This window comes from Phyllobates terribilis, unplaced genomic scaffold (assembly GCF_046119375.1).
Source record: "Phyllobates terribilis strain yellow unplaced genomic scaffold, ASM4611937v1 Scaffold_5__5_contigs__length_657084704, whole genome shotgun sequence".
NCBI lineage: Eukaryota > Metazoa > Chordata > Amphibia > Anura > Dendrobatidae > Phyllobates > Phyllobates terribilis.
The window spans coordinates 483,837,557-483,854,192 of record NW_027362765.1 but is presented as its reverse complement, the minus strand read 5'-3'; the positions used below and the strand labels follow the sequence as shown (position 1 = coordinate 483,854,192).

Below are 16,636 nucleotides of genomic sequence, written 5' to 3'. Positions count from 1 at the left end.
CGCTCCTCCTTTATTCCATCTGGATCTAACAAAACAGATTTATTTCTGCCTGAAAGGTGTAAGGCAACAGTTGTTCTGTTCTATTTTTATGCTAACATCCCTATTTAATTTGCTTACACCGTTCAATTCCTTTTTAAAATAGATATGTTAAAATATCCTGCATGAATACCTAGAAGGCTCCAAGAGATACTGGCTGTTTTTGATAATAAAAAATTTAAGAATATTCTGAAAAAAGCAAATCACAAAACAATAACTGAATTCCGTCACTAAAGGAAAGCTGTCAACACAAAATGACTGTTAAAACCAAGCTTAGCAGCTTGATTCAACCTAAATACGGCCAGAAAATCACAGGCACTTCCATGAATACAAATAACCTACCAAGAATTGGAAATAGTCGCCAAAATATCAAAAAACGAATCAATCTTTATTAAATAGATATTTAAAAAACATTCTTTAAAAAATATATGTAAGGGGAAAGAACTAGCAGAAAAAATTCATCCACAGATCATATATAGATCATTCCACAGGGGAGCTCTTGCCCAATTTCAAGTAGCAGAAAAGTTCTACATAGAGGCAGATCAGTGAATTCAATGAAACTTAAGCCCTAAATTCCTCTTTAACCATATTTAAACAGTACATGTCACAGTGACACCCAAATAATTAAGCCTAATATGATTTAATACAGAGGGGGGGTAGCATGTTGACAATACGCCTAATATGACAATTAGATGCATTATTACAGTGGGCTTTGAATAATGATATCAGACAGTGCCTTCCATAGTGCAAAATATCAGAGTTCCGTATATCAAACTGAGGTAGGTATATATAAAGTGCTATAGTGAAAATAGAGTTAAGTACATAAATCAAGTATATATGACCTGAATAGATGAATCCAAGGCCCTGACGCGCGTTTTGTGGTAGCTTCTTCCGGGGGGTGGTTTTTAAATATCTATTTAATAAAGATTGATTCGTTTTTTGATATGTTGACGACTACTTCCAATTCTTGATAGGTTGAAAGCTTAGCAACTTGTAGGGGACATAGCCCTAGTAATAATTAGATCTTCAGTGTTCAAAAACTTTGCCAGAAATCCTTCTTTATTCACATTTCCCAATGGAAATGTCGATTGATTGGCAGCCTTCTGCCTATGCACAGTGTACACAGAAATCAGTGGTGTGGACTGGGTTATACAGAGCTCAGCAATCAGAGAACTGGTAGACCTGCAGAAGACAAAACAGATTTTTCCAAAACTGCAGCGATCAGCCCAGTAAGTGATACATCACTGTAATCAAGGTCTCTGCCCCTGCATCATGCTGATCTCAGATGGGGAAGCAAAAACCTGGTGACAGATCATCTCTAAGGTAAATTTCCACATTTCCTTCCACGAGCAATACACCTTAGATCTAATATTAATATCTGAAGAATTTAGTAAACGATCAGTTGCAGAAAAATCAAAAAAAGATGGCATTGATCTTATAAATCCTTGATTACCTACCAAAGCAGTGGCACATCTGTTTATGCTCACCTCCTATTCGAGACATAGCCAATGCTTGCTGCCTGTATCAGCAGGGTCTATTTAATAGATTATTAACTGAAAGGAAATGTGCCTCTTATCATTAATTAATTAAAGGTACACATTAAATAAGAGATGACTAATGTTCCTCATAACATCAAAGTGTGGCGCACATTCACCCACATTTACTTTAATAATACAGTCCTTGTTGTTACACGCAAAGCCATTTAGTTAAGTAAATCTCACAATTATCAAGAGGTTTATTTATGGGCTGACGTGGATAGAAAAAGGGCAAAAGCCATGACGTTCAATAAAGCAAACAGAAAGAGAAAATGAGCAAGATGGCATTATCATAGTCGTTTGATGAAATGAATACGTATTAGCCTAGTTGAACTTGTGAAATTACAATTCAGATCTTCAGAAAGGGAGGAAAAAAGAGATAACTGAAAGAGGTTGTCCAGGAATAATTTATATTTTTCCATAGACTCGCAGTCGTTGAAAATAATAACTACAGGAACATTCATCCTCCACAGGATCACTGTTAAGTTTCAGTTAAGCTTTTCTACTTTAGTTACTTTACATCATGCTAGCTTTAAAGGGAATCTGTCAGCAGGTCTACGCTATGTAATCTGACGGCAGCATGAGGTAGGTGCTGAGACACTGATTTCAGCGATGTGTCACTTATTAGGCTGTGTGCTGTTGTTGTAATACAATGAGTGTTTTATCAGCAGGAGATTATCACTGCCGGACTGGTGCCCGTGTGCATCCTGGTCCAACCACACCTCCAGCACTGATGGGAGGCTTACTGTCAATATACAAATTAGATAAGGAACAAGCAGACAACATAGCAAAAATGTCTATGTTAATGCATATATGCAGCAGTGTGGAACTAAAGATGACACATACACATATATCTGCTGGAAATGGTATCTAGAGTCTATACCAATCAGTATAAATATACAAAACCAATAAAAGAAAGCCTGAAAGAAATGGTCAATAATGGGAAAAACCGTTGAGAAGCAGGAAAACTTTATTGAAAAGTTGGCGCGTGATGGCAATGTCGGAGACAGGCGCGCACGCTGTATATAAACAATAAAACAGATGTAATAAAAAGTGAAATGTGCAAAGGGAACATGTAAGACCTGTAAGGTGTAAATGTTTAGATGCAATATTTGCTCATCAAAAGAGTTGCAACTGTAAAGACAATATCTATTATATCATATTATATCATTTTTTGGGGCTTTCTTTTATTGGTTTTGTCAATATATAATGCACACAAAAACTGTTAATAAGTGGTGTGAGAGGGGCAGCTTTGTGAGCTCTGCTATGTCTAAAATCTCTGATTGTATCACAACTGCTGCACCCAGTAAACTAAGTGACACATCGCTGGAATCAGGGTCTCTTTCTCTACTTTATGCTGCTCTCAGGTGAGTTAGCAAAAACCTATTGGTTTTAGTATCTTTGTCCAGTTTTTCTGATGCTTCTCTTAGGCACTATCAGCCATATGCATGTTACATTAGGTCACTGACAGACACAGACAGCAAAGGGCCCCTGTGCAAGAACAATAGATGGGCCCCTTGCAGTCCAGTAGCTCATCACTGGCACAATTCCACCTGCTTTGGAGGTGTAAATGGGTCCCTTTATCTCTTGGGCCCCTTTGCGGCTGCACAGGCTGCAGCAATGATATGTCCACCCCTGCATTAGGTACACTCCTGCAGTTTCCTTCATTGCACCCCTGCTTTTATACTTTGTAATAATGAGTAACAGGTATGTATTAGTAGTGTGTGTTTTAACAAAAAAGGACAGTGTGAAAAAAAGCTTGATACTATATAAAAAAGGCAATGGCCCCGATTCATCATAGCTGTCATACCAGAAGTCTGACGTAAAAATTTTGAAACGTTGCAAAATTTAAGCGCAACTCAGAGTCCAGTAACTGTCACCTGCGTCACTCTTTAAAGGGCAGCTATGTTGATTGAGAGGAAGAAGACAAGTGACATGCCAAGACTGGCTTTTAAGCCTCCCAATGCTCCCTTGGGAAATTAAATATGCAAATTACCTCTTCAAAGAGGAAGAGGACTAGAACTCTAGTGCCACCTATTGGAAGTAGCAATCCTAAAAGTCAACATCGACTCTTTAACGATCCTTGCCACATGACTTGGGGTAAAAGCCAAACCAGAATCTCAATTGGTTTTTGGAACCTCAATCTCAATTGAGATTCTGATTTGGTTTTTATCCTAAGTCATTTGGCAAGGATTGTTAAAGAGTCGATGTTGACTTTTAGGATTGCTACTTCCAATAGGTGGCACTAGAGTTCTAGTCCTCTTCCTCTTTGAAGAGGTAATTTGCATATTTAATTTCCCAAAGGAGCATTGGAAGGCTTAAAAGTCAGTCTTGGCATGTCACTCTCCACAAGGAGAAACGTCACCCTTTGAGATGCTTCCTGTCCTACCTCTGATAAAACGAACCTACACTTACTAAAAACTCTTTCTGAAAGAACAGGAGTTATTAGTCTAAAATACCCCAAAGGACAATTTGAAAATTGCAGAATTACTAATTTTGTTTTTTTAATACAGATACACATACAGTGATATGAAAAAAAATCATTGCCAAAAATAAAAAAATAAAACTTGATTTAAACAATGGTCATTTTTTGATTACACATTTCCTTTAACAATTGGGTCACCTTAGTTTACCATAGTAGCTGTTATGGTTTGTACTCTGTTTCTGTGAACTTTCATGAACTTTAGGGTATGTGCACACGTTGAGTAAAATTTCTGCACCGTTTCTGCATCTCTTGGCAAGAAAAACGCAGCTGAAAAATGCACGTTTTTGATGTGTTTTTGATGCGTTTTTGCCTGCGTTTTTGGCTGATTTGAGTGAAGTCAAGGGCAAAAACGTACAGAGAATTGACAGACATGCTTTAGATTATTTTCTGCACCAAATGTGCAAGTCAAAAATAAGCAACGTGTGCATGACACTTCAAGTTTTTCATTTACTTTGGATGGCAAAAACGCACCAAAAATGCACCAAATCTGCAACGTGTGCACACAGCCTTATAGCGCTAGTTTGGCATGTCGCTCTATTTATTAACATTTCCCTGGTCTGTTTGTAAAGTGCAGGGAGAGAAGGATATATCATTTCATACATTTGGAAAGCTGAGCTATGGAATCCAATGGATAACGTGATTGCTACAATAAGTGGTTTTCTACCAGTATCTGTAAAGATAAGGAATCTGAGATACCTCAGACACCACTGAATACACTATAAAACTTTTCATATAAGTGGACAACAGAACAAATGAACTTTTTCTCTTTTTCTGGGCGAAGCAATCTGCAAGAATTGTGTGTTATCTATCCAATACTAAGTACCCTAATAATGTCAGCTAAGTGTCGTGGTTATATAAGTGGTGTTCTGGAGATAACATATGTGCCCTTCAACAAACAAGGAAATGTAGTGTTTTCTATTTGTTGACTAAGTGTTTTTTCCATATAGATGAACTAAGAGGAAATATTGTGTGAACACATTGGCATTCACAAGGAACATTCGACATTACTCATAGCTGATAAGCTCGGGGATTTGGAATCCATCATACTTCACTCAAGCTGATTCTCCAATCATTTTTATGGTCATTAGACAGCATGACAGTTGTTCAAATATGCAAATGTCCTCTGCTGTCCAGGTTTTGGCAGGACACGATTGCACTTCACATTTGGTAAATGGAGTATACAAAGTAGAGAGCACACCAAAGCAATTCTAATGTGTAGGCATTCTGCACTGTCTGTGGTTTGCATGAAACATAAAGAAGCTGGTTCAGAACATGACAGTGATCTGTAAATTCTTATAAATTACAGCTGTAAAAGCATATTTCACTGCCATTGGTTCCTAATATCACATCTGGCCGAGTTGCCTGGAGTTCAGCTGCTCTGATTAGCCATATTTGCCCTATATAATAAAGTTATTTATTGTAAAATTAATAAAGCATTCAATGGCAATTGCCCTTCTTTTCTTTACTTAAAAGGGTTGTCTATTACTCAGACAACTCCTTCTCAATTCCTATGTTTCCTTCTTGTAAAATAATAACACCTGTACTCACCTCCGTTGCCGGCAACATTTCAGCAGTGTCAGCACTGTCTCTCCCGGGGATTGCATGACATTGTTATGTCACACGGTCCCTGTGGCCAATCAGCGATGGCTTCACTCTCCCCATCTTTGTATGTATCACATACATCCAGAGGAAGTGAAAGCGCAGCAGCTCTCACTTCCTCTAAGTGTATGTGATATGTCCACAGGCGGAGAGAGTGAATCCAGCACTGAGTCGACAAACCTTCAAGAAAATTATTGAAATTTTCTAGTGGACACTAGATGAAAGTACCCCAAGTAAAGTTTCATTTAGATAGGTCTATAATCAAGGATCAAGGGTTCATGGGAAAGCTTGTTTCCCATTATCAGCTTATCTTTCTTTTGTCTCCTTTCTTTCTTTCCTCCCACTCTAATCTTTCCTCTCTTTTCTCACTCTTTTCTTGCTTTGGTCTAATAAGCTGCACTTGAAGGGATTGTCTAATGTTTTTTCTTCATGAGCACACTGCTCCCCTGCCTACTGGCTTCTCGATAGCCGGAATGTATTGAACTCCTGAAGTATGATAGGGCTAGTGGCATGGCTGAGTTGTGGTCCCCAACTGTGCACTCTCCAATGGATGCTAGCTGAAGCAGCTTTGCTTCTGCAATACTTGATTAACACAGCGACTCTGATGCTGGCCAGATCCAGCAAACTGGCAAGATTTTGAGCAGTGCTTACAAGCTGTATTGCAAACAGCTTGAAGACATGCGGATCTTGCCTAGCAAGCCAGCCACTGCAAATGTGACCAGTAAACTTGGTAATGAGCTGCAAACTATAAAATAAAAAAATCCTTCCTTTCCAGGGAATTGAGGATTTTTCATAAAAAGTAAATTACAAAGTTGCTTGTTTTTAAGCATTTTCCAACTATTTGCAAACGTGAGACAAATCCTTTAGAGTATTTATTTCTACAAATTGACTAGGATAATTAACTTGATGGAAAAGAATATGGTGCTAAGTAGGTTGTAAATGTGTAAGGTTTTTAAATTGGTATTATATCTTTTAAGCAATGGTGTATATTTGTGATCAGTGAGGGGACCCAACCTCTGAGATGTTCACCGATCCTGAGAATGAAAAGAACGGCAGTCCTGAATAAGCTCTGAAGGCCCTTCAGTCTTTGTTTGCAGAGCGTCAATATGGCCATCTATTGCAATTCAAGTGTATGAGGCTGCATGGCTGGGAACACCATTTTGCAACGGAAAAAAGTGAACAAGCAGCAGCAGCAGGCCCAATCACTGTCAAAGTTACTGAGCGTCCAAGACGTTGGACCTCTACAGATCCCGAAGTTACCAGGGGTGGACATATCATTGGTGAAATCTGTGCGGCCCGAGAGATAAAGGGGCCCATTTCAACCTCCAAAGCATTAAAATGAGCGACTGGTCTGCAAAGGGCCAATATATTGTTCTTGCACGGGAACCCTCTTCTATCTGCGTCCACCAGTGGAAGATATGCCATGACTTCAGGGGAGGGTCTTGACAACGTTGGCTTATAATCCTCCAGATAAGAGGCTGTAAAGTAACTGGAAGAAGCAATGATTATTTGGAGGAATACAATACTCATACAGTACTTTTCATTGCTTTTTTTCCTTTATTTTTGCAAGATCTGCTGTACTGTATATATTTATCTTGTAAAAATGTTACAATTTATAGATAGAGAAATATTAATAAATCTTGGCTTCAGTGGCCATCTGGGAATGTCAACAGTTTCTAGCATACTGTGTGAGTGCTGACTGCTGAACAAGACCTTAATGCAATGCCTGTGGCTCACAGTAGAAAGCTGCATTGTATCCTGATGTTCACACATATTTAATTGTCTTCTGACTGTTTGTTTTAATAAATCAGTGATGCAGGATAATAACACTATACTTTATTTATTAGTAAAAAGAGAAAGATTTTTCTAAAACCATTGGTAGGATTGAATTCTCTCTCTATATACTGTATTGTGCATGAAAATAAATACTGTGCGTGTGTGCTCCGTCGTGAAGGCCTCTTCATTGACCCTACACCACCACATCTTTAAAGACTGTCATAGTACATAGAAAGACAGCAATGGATGATCTAATGAAAGTCTCTCCTCTTTTATCTTCGATGCAATGGTAGCCAGAGATTGGTCTGAAGACCACGTTGGCAATACCATGAATAGGCCTTGGCAAGTGGATTATTGTGTGGGGTGGCATAATGTAAAGTAGCTGTGCCACTCTAGTCTTCATTTCAGATACATGAACAGTTCAGTATTACAGTGATTTGGTCAAGGAACCAATGGCACGGCCATTTCTCCAAAGTGTCCCATGACTCGTTTTTCAACCTGACAACGTAAGGCCACATGTGGCTCATTCTAATGTCAGCAGCCTACATGCCTAAACCTGCTACCATGGCATACAGCGTCTCCAGACTTTTCTCTCATTGAGCAAATCTGGGTCATTATTGGTTAGAAATTGCAAAAGGAGCTGCCAGCAGCGGATCATGATTATATTTCAGCGTGGCAGAACATTCCAAAGACAGCCATTAATAACCTCATTATAGCGGCCAAGGTGTGTAAGTGCATATATTCCTTCACGTGGAAATACTGAATAATTCAAGATGTTTCGAAAATTTAGTCTAAACTTTTTCATCATTTGTATACCACTAAAATTTCTATTCATCCTGTGATTTCCATAATTTCATGACTTTTCCTTCTTGATGTTGTAACTTTAATGTTGAGGAATGTATCTAGTTATCTACTTTGTCATTTGTAAAAGGGAGTTATTAGGGTCTGGTTCCTCAACTGCAAGCTTCCAAGGTGCTATGTACAGTATATTAGAAGTCATCAAACGATACGAAAACATTCGGACAAGTTATTTCGTATTTTGGCCCAAACTTTTGCAAGTTACGTTTTATTAACACTGGCACTGTTTGGCTTTTAAGGCTGCATTCCCACTTTGCAAACACATTTCTGTTTTCTGTTTTCTGTTGCAAAGCGTTTGCTGCAATTTTCGAAAATTATGGCGAAAGGTTTGTTTTTTTCATGGTTGCTGCAAAGAAATGAGACTAAGGTCAGCTTCTCACATACATGTTTCACATTTTAAGCATGGAAAGTGAACTCATCAGCATTATAGTCATGTATAAGGGCTCATACACATGTCTGTGCAAATTGGTCCGAGGAAGGACCCCAATGCTCGGACTAGCCACTGGTCTTCCGATCCGAGCGTGACAGGACAGCATTATATATATACACTGTATATATATATATATATATATATATATATATATATGAGGTTGTGATGCTCGGTTCGGGAAAGCCATGGCCAGTCCTTGCATTACGTTCCGGCTTGGAGCGATTTTCATGGACATCTGTATGATCCCTAAGGCTCATTCTCAGGCCATGTTCACACGTTCAGTATTTGGTCAGTATTTTATATCAGTATTTGTAAGCCAAAATCAGGAGAGGAACAATCAGAGAAAAGTATAATAGAAACATCTCACCACTTCTGTATTTATCACCCACTCCTGGTTTTGGATTACAAATACAGATGTGAAATACTGACCAAATATTGAACGTGTGAACATGGCCTTACTAACCGAATCTCTGTTAACTCATTCTGCAGCCAACAATAGAAAGTGCAATACACAGACTATAGAAAGCAAATGATGCAACATTTTAATAAAACCCAGTTGCTAAAAATTATTTTTATCCCAAATTATATGCATTTAAATAAAAAAAATACCCATGAAGACATCCATATCATTTAAGGCTATGTTCACACGCTTGGTATTTTACATCAGTATTTGTAAGCCAAAACCAGGAGTGGGTGATAAGTACAGAAGTGGTGACGTGTTTCTATTATACCTTTTCTCTGATTGTTACACTCTTAGTTTGGGCTTACAGATACTGGTGTAAAATACTGACCACATACTGAACGTGTGAATGTGGCCTAGTAGAAACTCTTCCATATGATGCTATCTGATGGTACTGATGCAACACAATGGCAGAATGTTCAACCCCCAAAAAATAAAATGCACAATTTGCTGAGACTGTAGTACTAGCATAAAATCAAGTACTGTTAATCACTGCTATCAGTAATACTATGCTGTACAAATTATTAGCTGACAACTTAGTGAGTATCTATTCTCGCCAGTCACTTATGTTTGATTTCATGAAGATGAGAGATACGCTAATTAATACTGTCAGCTCAGTCATATTTTAATAGACAGTATAATGTAACCTATATATCATGTTGTAAAAGCAATCCTTCAGTTGTCACTCCTGCCCTTCAACGTTGATTGCTAAAACCAGTAGAGCTGGTAGTTTCCAGTTGCTTCTAATGGTCCAACTACGTTACCTGGGTCATTGTATAAGATCTATACAAAAAATTAGAATTGCTCTCAATATTACCAGTATTACATGCAGAGGATGAATTCATCAGATGGGAAGAGCAGGACATCTGCCTATAGCTGAGGCGCAGATTGTGATGTCAGAGAGGGACATCATCTGGACAACTTCTCCTGTACAGCCCAGTAATGACCAGTGTTAGGTCATTTTCTCACCTTCAGTATTTGGTCAGTATTTTACATCAGTATTTGTAAGCCAAAACCAGAGGTTGGACCTGGTCCTAGGATCTGTGGGGGGGGGGACCTACTGCCACTATGTCACACAACAAAGAACATTTATAATTATTATCTGTCTGCTCTGACATCACTGTTAGTTATCCCTGTTCTGTGACATCATTAGAAGCATTATTTCCATTTGGGTGTCATCATTGTTTGCAGTTATATTTTCCTATGACTTCATTTACCATGATGCACTTTGATATTATTGTTGTGTTATCTTTCCTGCACCATGACATCACTGTGACATCATTGTGATTATTGTTCCCGTACTGTTAAGCAGGATTTATACTGGCTGATTATTATGAATGAGTATTCATAGGAAAGCTCATTTCCCATTAATTAGGCAGTGTAAGCAGGCAGCCAAAACCCCCTACAAAACAGCAAAACGCTCAGTCATCACATGAAATTAATTTTAAGAAAGCTTAAAAGCTTTGTCCTCGACAGCACATTGTGTTGTGTAAACAGGACTTGTGCTGCTGAGAACAATGGCAGCGTATAAGCACTGAGTGATCTATTACCGTTCATTCTGCGTGCATAGGAAATGTGATCTTCTTGTGTAAACAGGCTATTACATGACTGCCGATCAGCACACATAAATGCCTCAAGTCGAATGGTGGAAACTCGCCCTTAGTCCGCACTAAAGCCCCCATAAACATTAGATACCTGTCGGCCTATCAATTGTTTTGTCAACAGCTATCTTCCCCAATTCATCCACAAAAAGGAGTGTTGGGCTCGGCCACGCGCTCTTATGTTCCATATGAGAGGGTCGCTGCTAGACCCCACTGGCAGCCACTCACCTCTCCGAGAACAGAATGATCTGCTGTTGGTAATCTGCCAGACCCTTCTTCTCTTTTTCACAACTTAAATGAAAAAGAACCTATACAGGTTTGCTATCTACGAACTCATAATGACCTGGGGAATCATAATGGCAGGTCAGTTTTAGCATTTAGTGAACATGATAAAAAAAAATCCAAAAAACAACTGTGGAATTGCACTTTTTTGCAATTTCACCGCACTTGAAATTTTTTTTCCTGTTTTCCAGTACACAATATGCTAAAACCAGTGATGTCATTCAAAAGTACAACTTGTCCCGCAAAAAATAAGACCTTAAATGGCAATATTTACCAAAAAATAAAAAAGTTATGGCTCTGGGAAGAAGGGGAGCAAAAAAAGAAAACGCAAAAACTAAAAATGGCCCGGGGGTGAAGGGGTTAATGCTGTCATCAGAAAATGACCTATTGTTTCAAACAAATTTTTGTGTAAAATGTATTTTTTTTGTTATTCTTTCTCCATATCGCGATCTTTATTAAAAATAATAAATAGAAAACTTGCAATCTTCACATTGGCAACAAGGGCTTTTTTTTACACTTTAACTTTCTGTTGTTTCAAGGATCAACATGAAGTTAGGCACAGTGGTCAGGTCCTGATCCTATCATTTGTATTGCAGCATCTAATAAGCGTGCATAGAGGTGATTGAGAAAGAAGAGGAGCAGGGTCAGCTGTGACATCACCTGGTGTGATTGGTGGCACCTGTGTTATCAGCTATGTATAGGAGGCGTTACCTGTCATTGTTATCATGCCTCTGATGATAAGGAGCCTGTTGGAAACTCCTCTTCTGGAAAGGACAAGAAGTATGAGTCTAAAACAGCTCCAGTGGCCAGTGTAATAATTGCAAGATTAGTATTTTTTAATAAAATAGAAAAGAACATTGTCACAAAAAACCTGGTTTCACAATAGGTCACTTTCTGATGGTAGTTTCCCTGTAACCCTGTGCTGTGACATCACAATGTGACATATTTTCTTCATAAATGTCAGTCTATTATATGTGCATTTTGACATTACAGTATTTTCCATACCTGCGCTCACATCACTTTGGTGGGAGTGGGATATCAGTGCGTATCTTATACATGTTATGTGACTTCTAGGGGTTGTCCGATAAACCACATATATCACCTATCCATAGTGGTGTGAATAGAGCGACACTGAACACGTGCTCCATTAATTGTCCATATCAGTTAGAGACAGTTAATCGAGCAGTGGTCGAACATGCTCCTTAAGGCTTCAGTCACACAGGACTTTGGGACCCCCCATTCTCATTATCAGTGTGGATTCTTCTGGCAGCTGTACCCCCATCAATCATTAATTTGCAGTAATTTATCATCTGCGCTTTGGATAGGTGGTGATTATGTATGAGCAGACCCGAACTTCAAAGTTCAGCATTCATACTAGATATCCGATGCAAAATGCCGAATACTGACTTTCTCCGGAAGTCCGTTGACTGTTCAGAGTTCAGGGGGAAGAGAGAGAAAAAGAGAGAGATCTATTTTCTGGTTCAAAAGTCCAGTTCCCAATTGTTTTCAATGGAGTTCGAGTTCTGGTTGAAGTTCGGCTACAGTTCTGATACCCAAACCGAACTTTGGAATAAAGTTTGCGTCGGGTACCAGAACCTAAACTTCCATGGGTCCGCTCATCCCTAGAGCTGATGGCTGTTTATAGGACCACCCATTGAATTGTAAGAATTATTCCAGTCTAGTGACATCACTGTGTGTACTTTAGGAGCAGTATACCGTGTGTATTAGTATTAGGTGCAGAGGTTACAATCACATCTGGGAATCGATACCTGACGGGATCCATCGGTTCCTCTGCCCGTATTAAAGATACCAATTCTTTAAATTGCCTTATGCTTCTGGCCAGTCAAAAGATTCTCCTACATGATACTAACTTCAACCGGCTGCAGCACTATGGTGGTTAATGGTAAAAGTGTTAAAATATTTAGCTTTTTAGGTCAATGGCGGGAAAAGTGACAACCACTTTTCTGTACTAATGTGGTAAGAGCAGTTGTCACTTGGAGGTGTCACCACCTTCTATAACATTTTTTAATCCTAAGACATATGAAATATATATGGCATATCATTTTTTTTCAGCCTGCTTCCACATATAATTTTTATTTTCGGGATTGCTATATACCGTAACTACATTACTCTCATTATTTCTGCACATTGTGGCATTTGCACTGTTTGCACCACTCTCTGAGATATCACAGTGGTACATACATCGCCTGCAGTTAAACATATTAGGACTATGCATTCATTTCACGATCCTTATGTCTTTCAGCCAATATTAATGTTCCTTCATTTAACCCGCTGTGCAGTTGGCTGCCTAAATGTCAAACCCTTGAAAGTTGTCTGCAAACCAAGCATGGCCGAGTGGTGTTTAATGCTACACTAGAGGTCTGACGACTCATCAAGTTATAGAATATGTATGTCTCTGTGCAAGTAACAATTAATTATTAATTCTGCTTGTGGAGAAAGCACCGGTCATAAAAGGCGGCCAATACACACTGTGAAGTCAAAGGGGCAAAGCTCCTGGGACGTGATGTAAAGGGGGGAATTATTAAGGCTTTTGTTAATGTTTCTGTTGTCAAAAAGTCTCCAATTTTGCCAAAATTATTTTTATGCAAAAATATGCATTTTTTTTCAAAACTTTTTACTTTTTGTGGTTTTGAAAGTGGATGAAGTATGAGAATTTCGATATTCCTGATTTATGTATTGCAACTTTTTAGTCTCAATTCTCACTGCATTAGGGGGGGGTGTAGGAAAAAATTGGGAAATGTCTCTGGGCTGAAGTGTTATATTTAAAGATATGCTAAAAATATCAAACACTGTGCAAAAGTTTGATAAAATTGGCACAAATGATAGCAATGCGGCCACAGGAAAAAGTAACATAGTAACATAGTTTTTAAGGTTGAAGGAAGACTAAGTCCATCTAGTTCAACCCATAGCCTAACTTGTTGATCCAGAGGAAGGCAAAAAAAAAACATGTGGCAAACACTAAGCCCCACATTGGGGAAAAAAATTCCTTCCTGACTCCATACGACAATCAGACTAGTTCCCTGGATCAACGCCCTATCAAGGAATCTAGTATGTATAACCTGTAATATTATACTTTTCAAGAAAGGCATCCATGCCCTTCTTAAATTTTAACAGTGAATCACTCATTACAACATCATGCGGCAGAGAGTTCCATAGTCTCACTGCTCTTACAGTAAAGAATCCCCGTCTGTGATTATGATTAAACCTTCTTTCCTCCAGATGTAGAAGATACCCCCTTGTCCCCGTCTCTGGCCTCAGAGTAAAAAAATCAGTAGAAAGGTCTTTGTACAGTCCCCTCATATACTTGTACATAGTAATAAGATCACCCCTAAGCCTTCTTTTTTCCACAGTAAATAACCCCAAGTGTAATAACCTGTCTTGGTATTGCAGACCCCCCAGTCCTCTAATAACCTTGGTCGCTCTTCTCTGCACCCTCTCTAGTTCAGCTATGTCTTTCTTATACACCGGAGACCAGAACTGTACACGGTATTGTAAGTGTGGTCGCACTAGTGACTTGTATAGAGGTAAAATTATGTTCTCCTCATGAGCATCTATGCCTCTTTTAATGCATCCCATTATTTTATTTGCCTTTGCAGCAGCTGCCTGACACTGGCCACTAAACGTGAGTTTGTCGTCCTCAAATACATCCAAGTGACTTCAGTAAACCTCTTCTTGATAAATCTCCCCCAAAATCTGTAACAGGGCTTCCAATTATGGTGCTTCGTAGCATTGGTCTCATACATCAACTGATTGCAGCACAGGGGTATACATACCATTGGTGCAACCGCAAAGGGTCCCAAAAGTTAAGGGAGCCTGCTTCTACCTCCAAAGCAGATGGAATTGTGCATTATGATTATTTATTAGACTACAAAGAGCCCACACAATATTTTTGCACAGGGACCCTTTTCTGTCTGTGTTCGCTCCTGTTGCAGCATATCTGACAATTATTTTTTATATAGAAACTTTGTTCAACTATATATTACATACAACCTATATAACACAGGGGGAAATCCACCATAGCGAGGGCAGTTTTTTTGTTGCGGCTCATAGAGGGAGTTCTGAAGCAGGGCAACCCCATTTATGATGTTCAGAGGGTAGGGGAAATGTTTGATATATGGGGGTCACTAGGACATCATTGTTCAGTCCCCTTTCTGAACAAGATAAACTTTGCACACAATTTTTTTTATTGTCCTTTTGCTTCTTAATTAGCGGTCTGATGTTTTTCACAGACCCATAGACATACCTCCAACTTTTTGCTTGAATCACTCAGTCCAAGGAAAATCGGACATGTGCATAGCCCCATAGAAGAATATCATCTGTACGAGTGCTATCCGATATAACTGGTCATGTGCATGAGCCCTTAGGGATAGCAGAAGGAGGGGGAGAGGGCTGAACACCGATTTCAACAGCACAGACAGAGGGAGGTCATAATAACAGGTTATAGAAAAGAAGGAAAACACGTGAAAGGGAAGTAAGTGTAAGATAGAAGCTGCTCTGATGTATGAGCTAATGAAGACATCAGTACCAGGAATACACAAGGAGCTCAGATTCAGCCTGTATTACTGGGAGAGACACTCCCACAAGAGAAAAATCTGAAACTTAGATCAGACTGCAAATTGCAAGTCAGGGGTCTGATAGTAAATGATGGAACGAAGATTGCTAACTGAAACTTAATACATTGTTATTAACTGAATGTGACTACTAACATATGTAAGAATCCTTTCTTTCCATGTGAAAGGCGTTCTTAGCCTTTAATGTCATGACTAGGGTTGAGCCGACACGTGGAAGTTCGGTTTCTGGTACCTGACCCGAACTTGATTCCAAAGTTCAGTTTGGGTACCAGAACTGTACCCGAACTAGAACCAGAACCCGAACCTCATTGAAAACAATGGAGACCTGAACTTTTGATCTCTCTCTCTGCAATGGTCTTTCCCCGAAACTCCAAAAATTATAATGGACTTCTGAGAGAAGTCCATGTTAGGCATTTAGTACTGAATGCTAACTGTCCGGTACAAACCTCAAACTTTTAAGGTCGGGTTCACTCCTCTCTAGTTATGACCAGTAACGTAACCTGAAGCTTGTGGCTCCCAATGCAAAAGCTCCAATGGGGCCCCCAACTATTGCAAGTCTTTAATAATAATGGTCTTTTCATATAGGCCAAAGGGTCCTCTTGGGCCCCCTAGATTCCACGGCCTGGGTGCTATTGCAACCCCTGCACCTATTACAGTTACGCCCCTGGTCACCATGACCATGCTTCATATTGTGTCATCATGGTATTTTATCCATCATAAAATATGTATTGAAAATGTAGAATATCCAGCAGAGTTTCGCTTTCTACCATCTGCCTTGTAAACAATTTAGTTTGCCAGTAGGTTTTATAAATGGCACTCGTACTAGTTAGATTACCGCTTTCATAGAGTACAACTTTTTATGGGCTTCAAGGGTTCTTGAAAATAGAGAAGCAGACGGAAAATTGAGCCCCTTCTGTAGCCATTAGAGAGAGCAGGTTGTTATGCACATTTCTTATTTCATACGTCTGGGACCCAGATGTTA

General features: G+C 39.1%; 1 protein-coding gene across 5 annotated transcripts in view; it reads left to right on the top strand.

The window, feature by feature from the left end:
- PRKG1 (protein kinase cGMP-dependent 1) overlaps positions 1-16,636 on the top strand; it is a 1,639,061-nt gene that overhangs the window by 1,145,760 nt on the left and 476,665 nt on the right. The gene's annotated exons all lie outside the window — the stretch shown is intronic.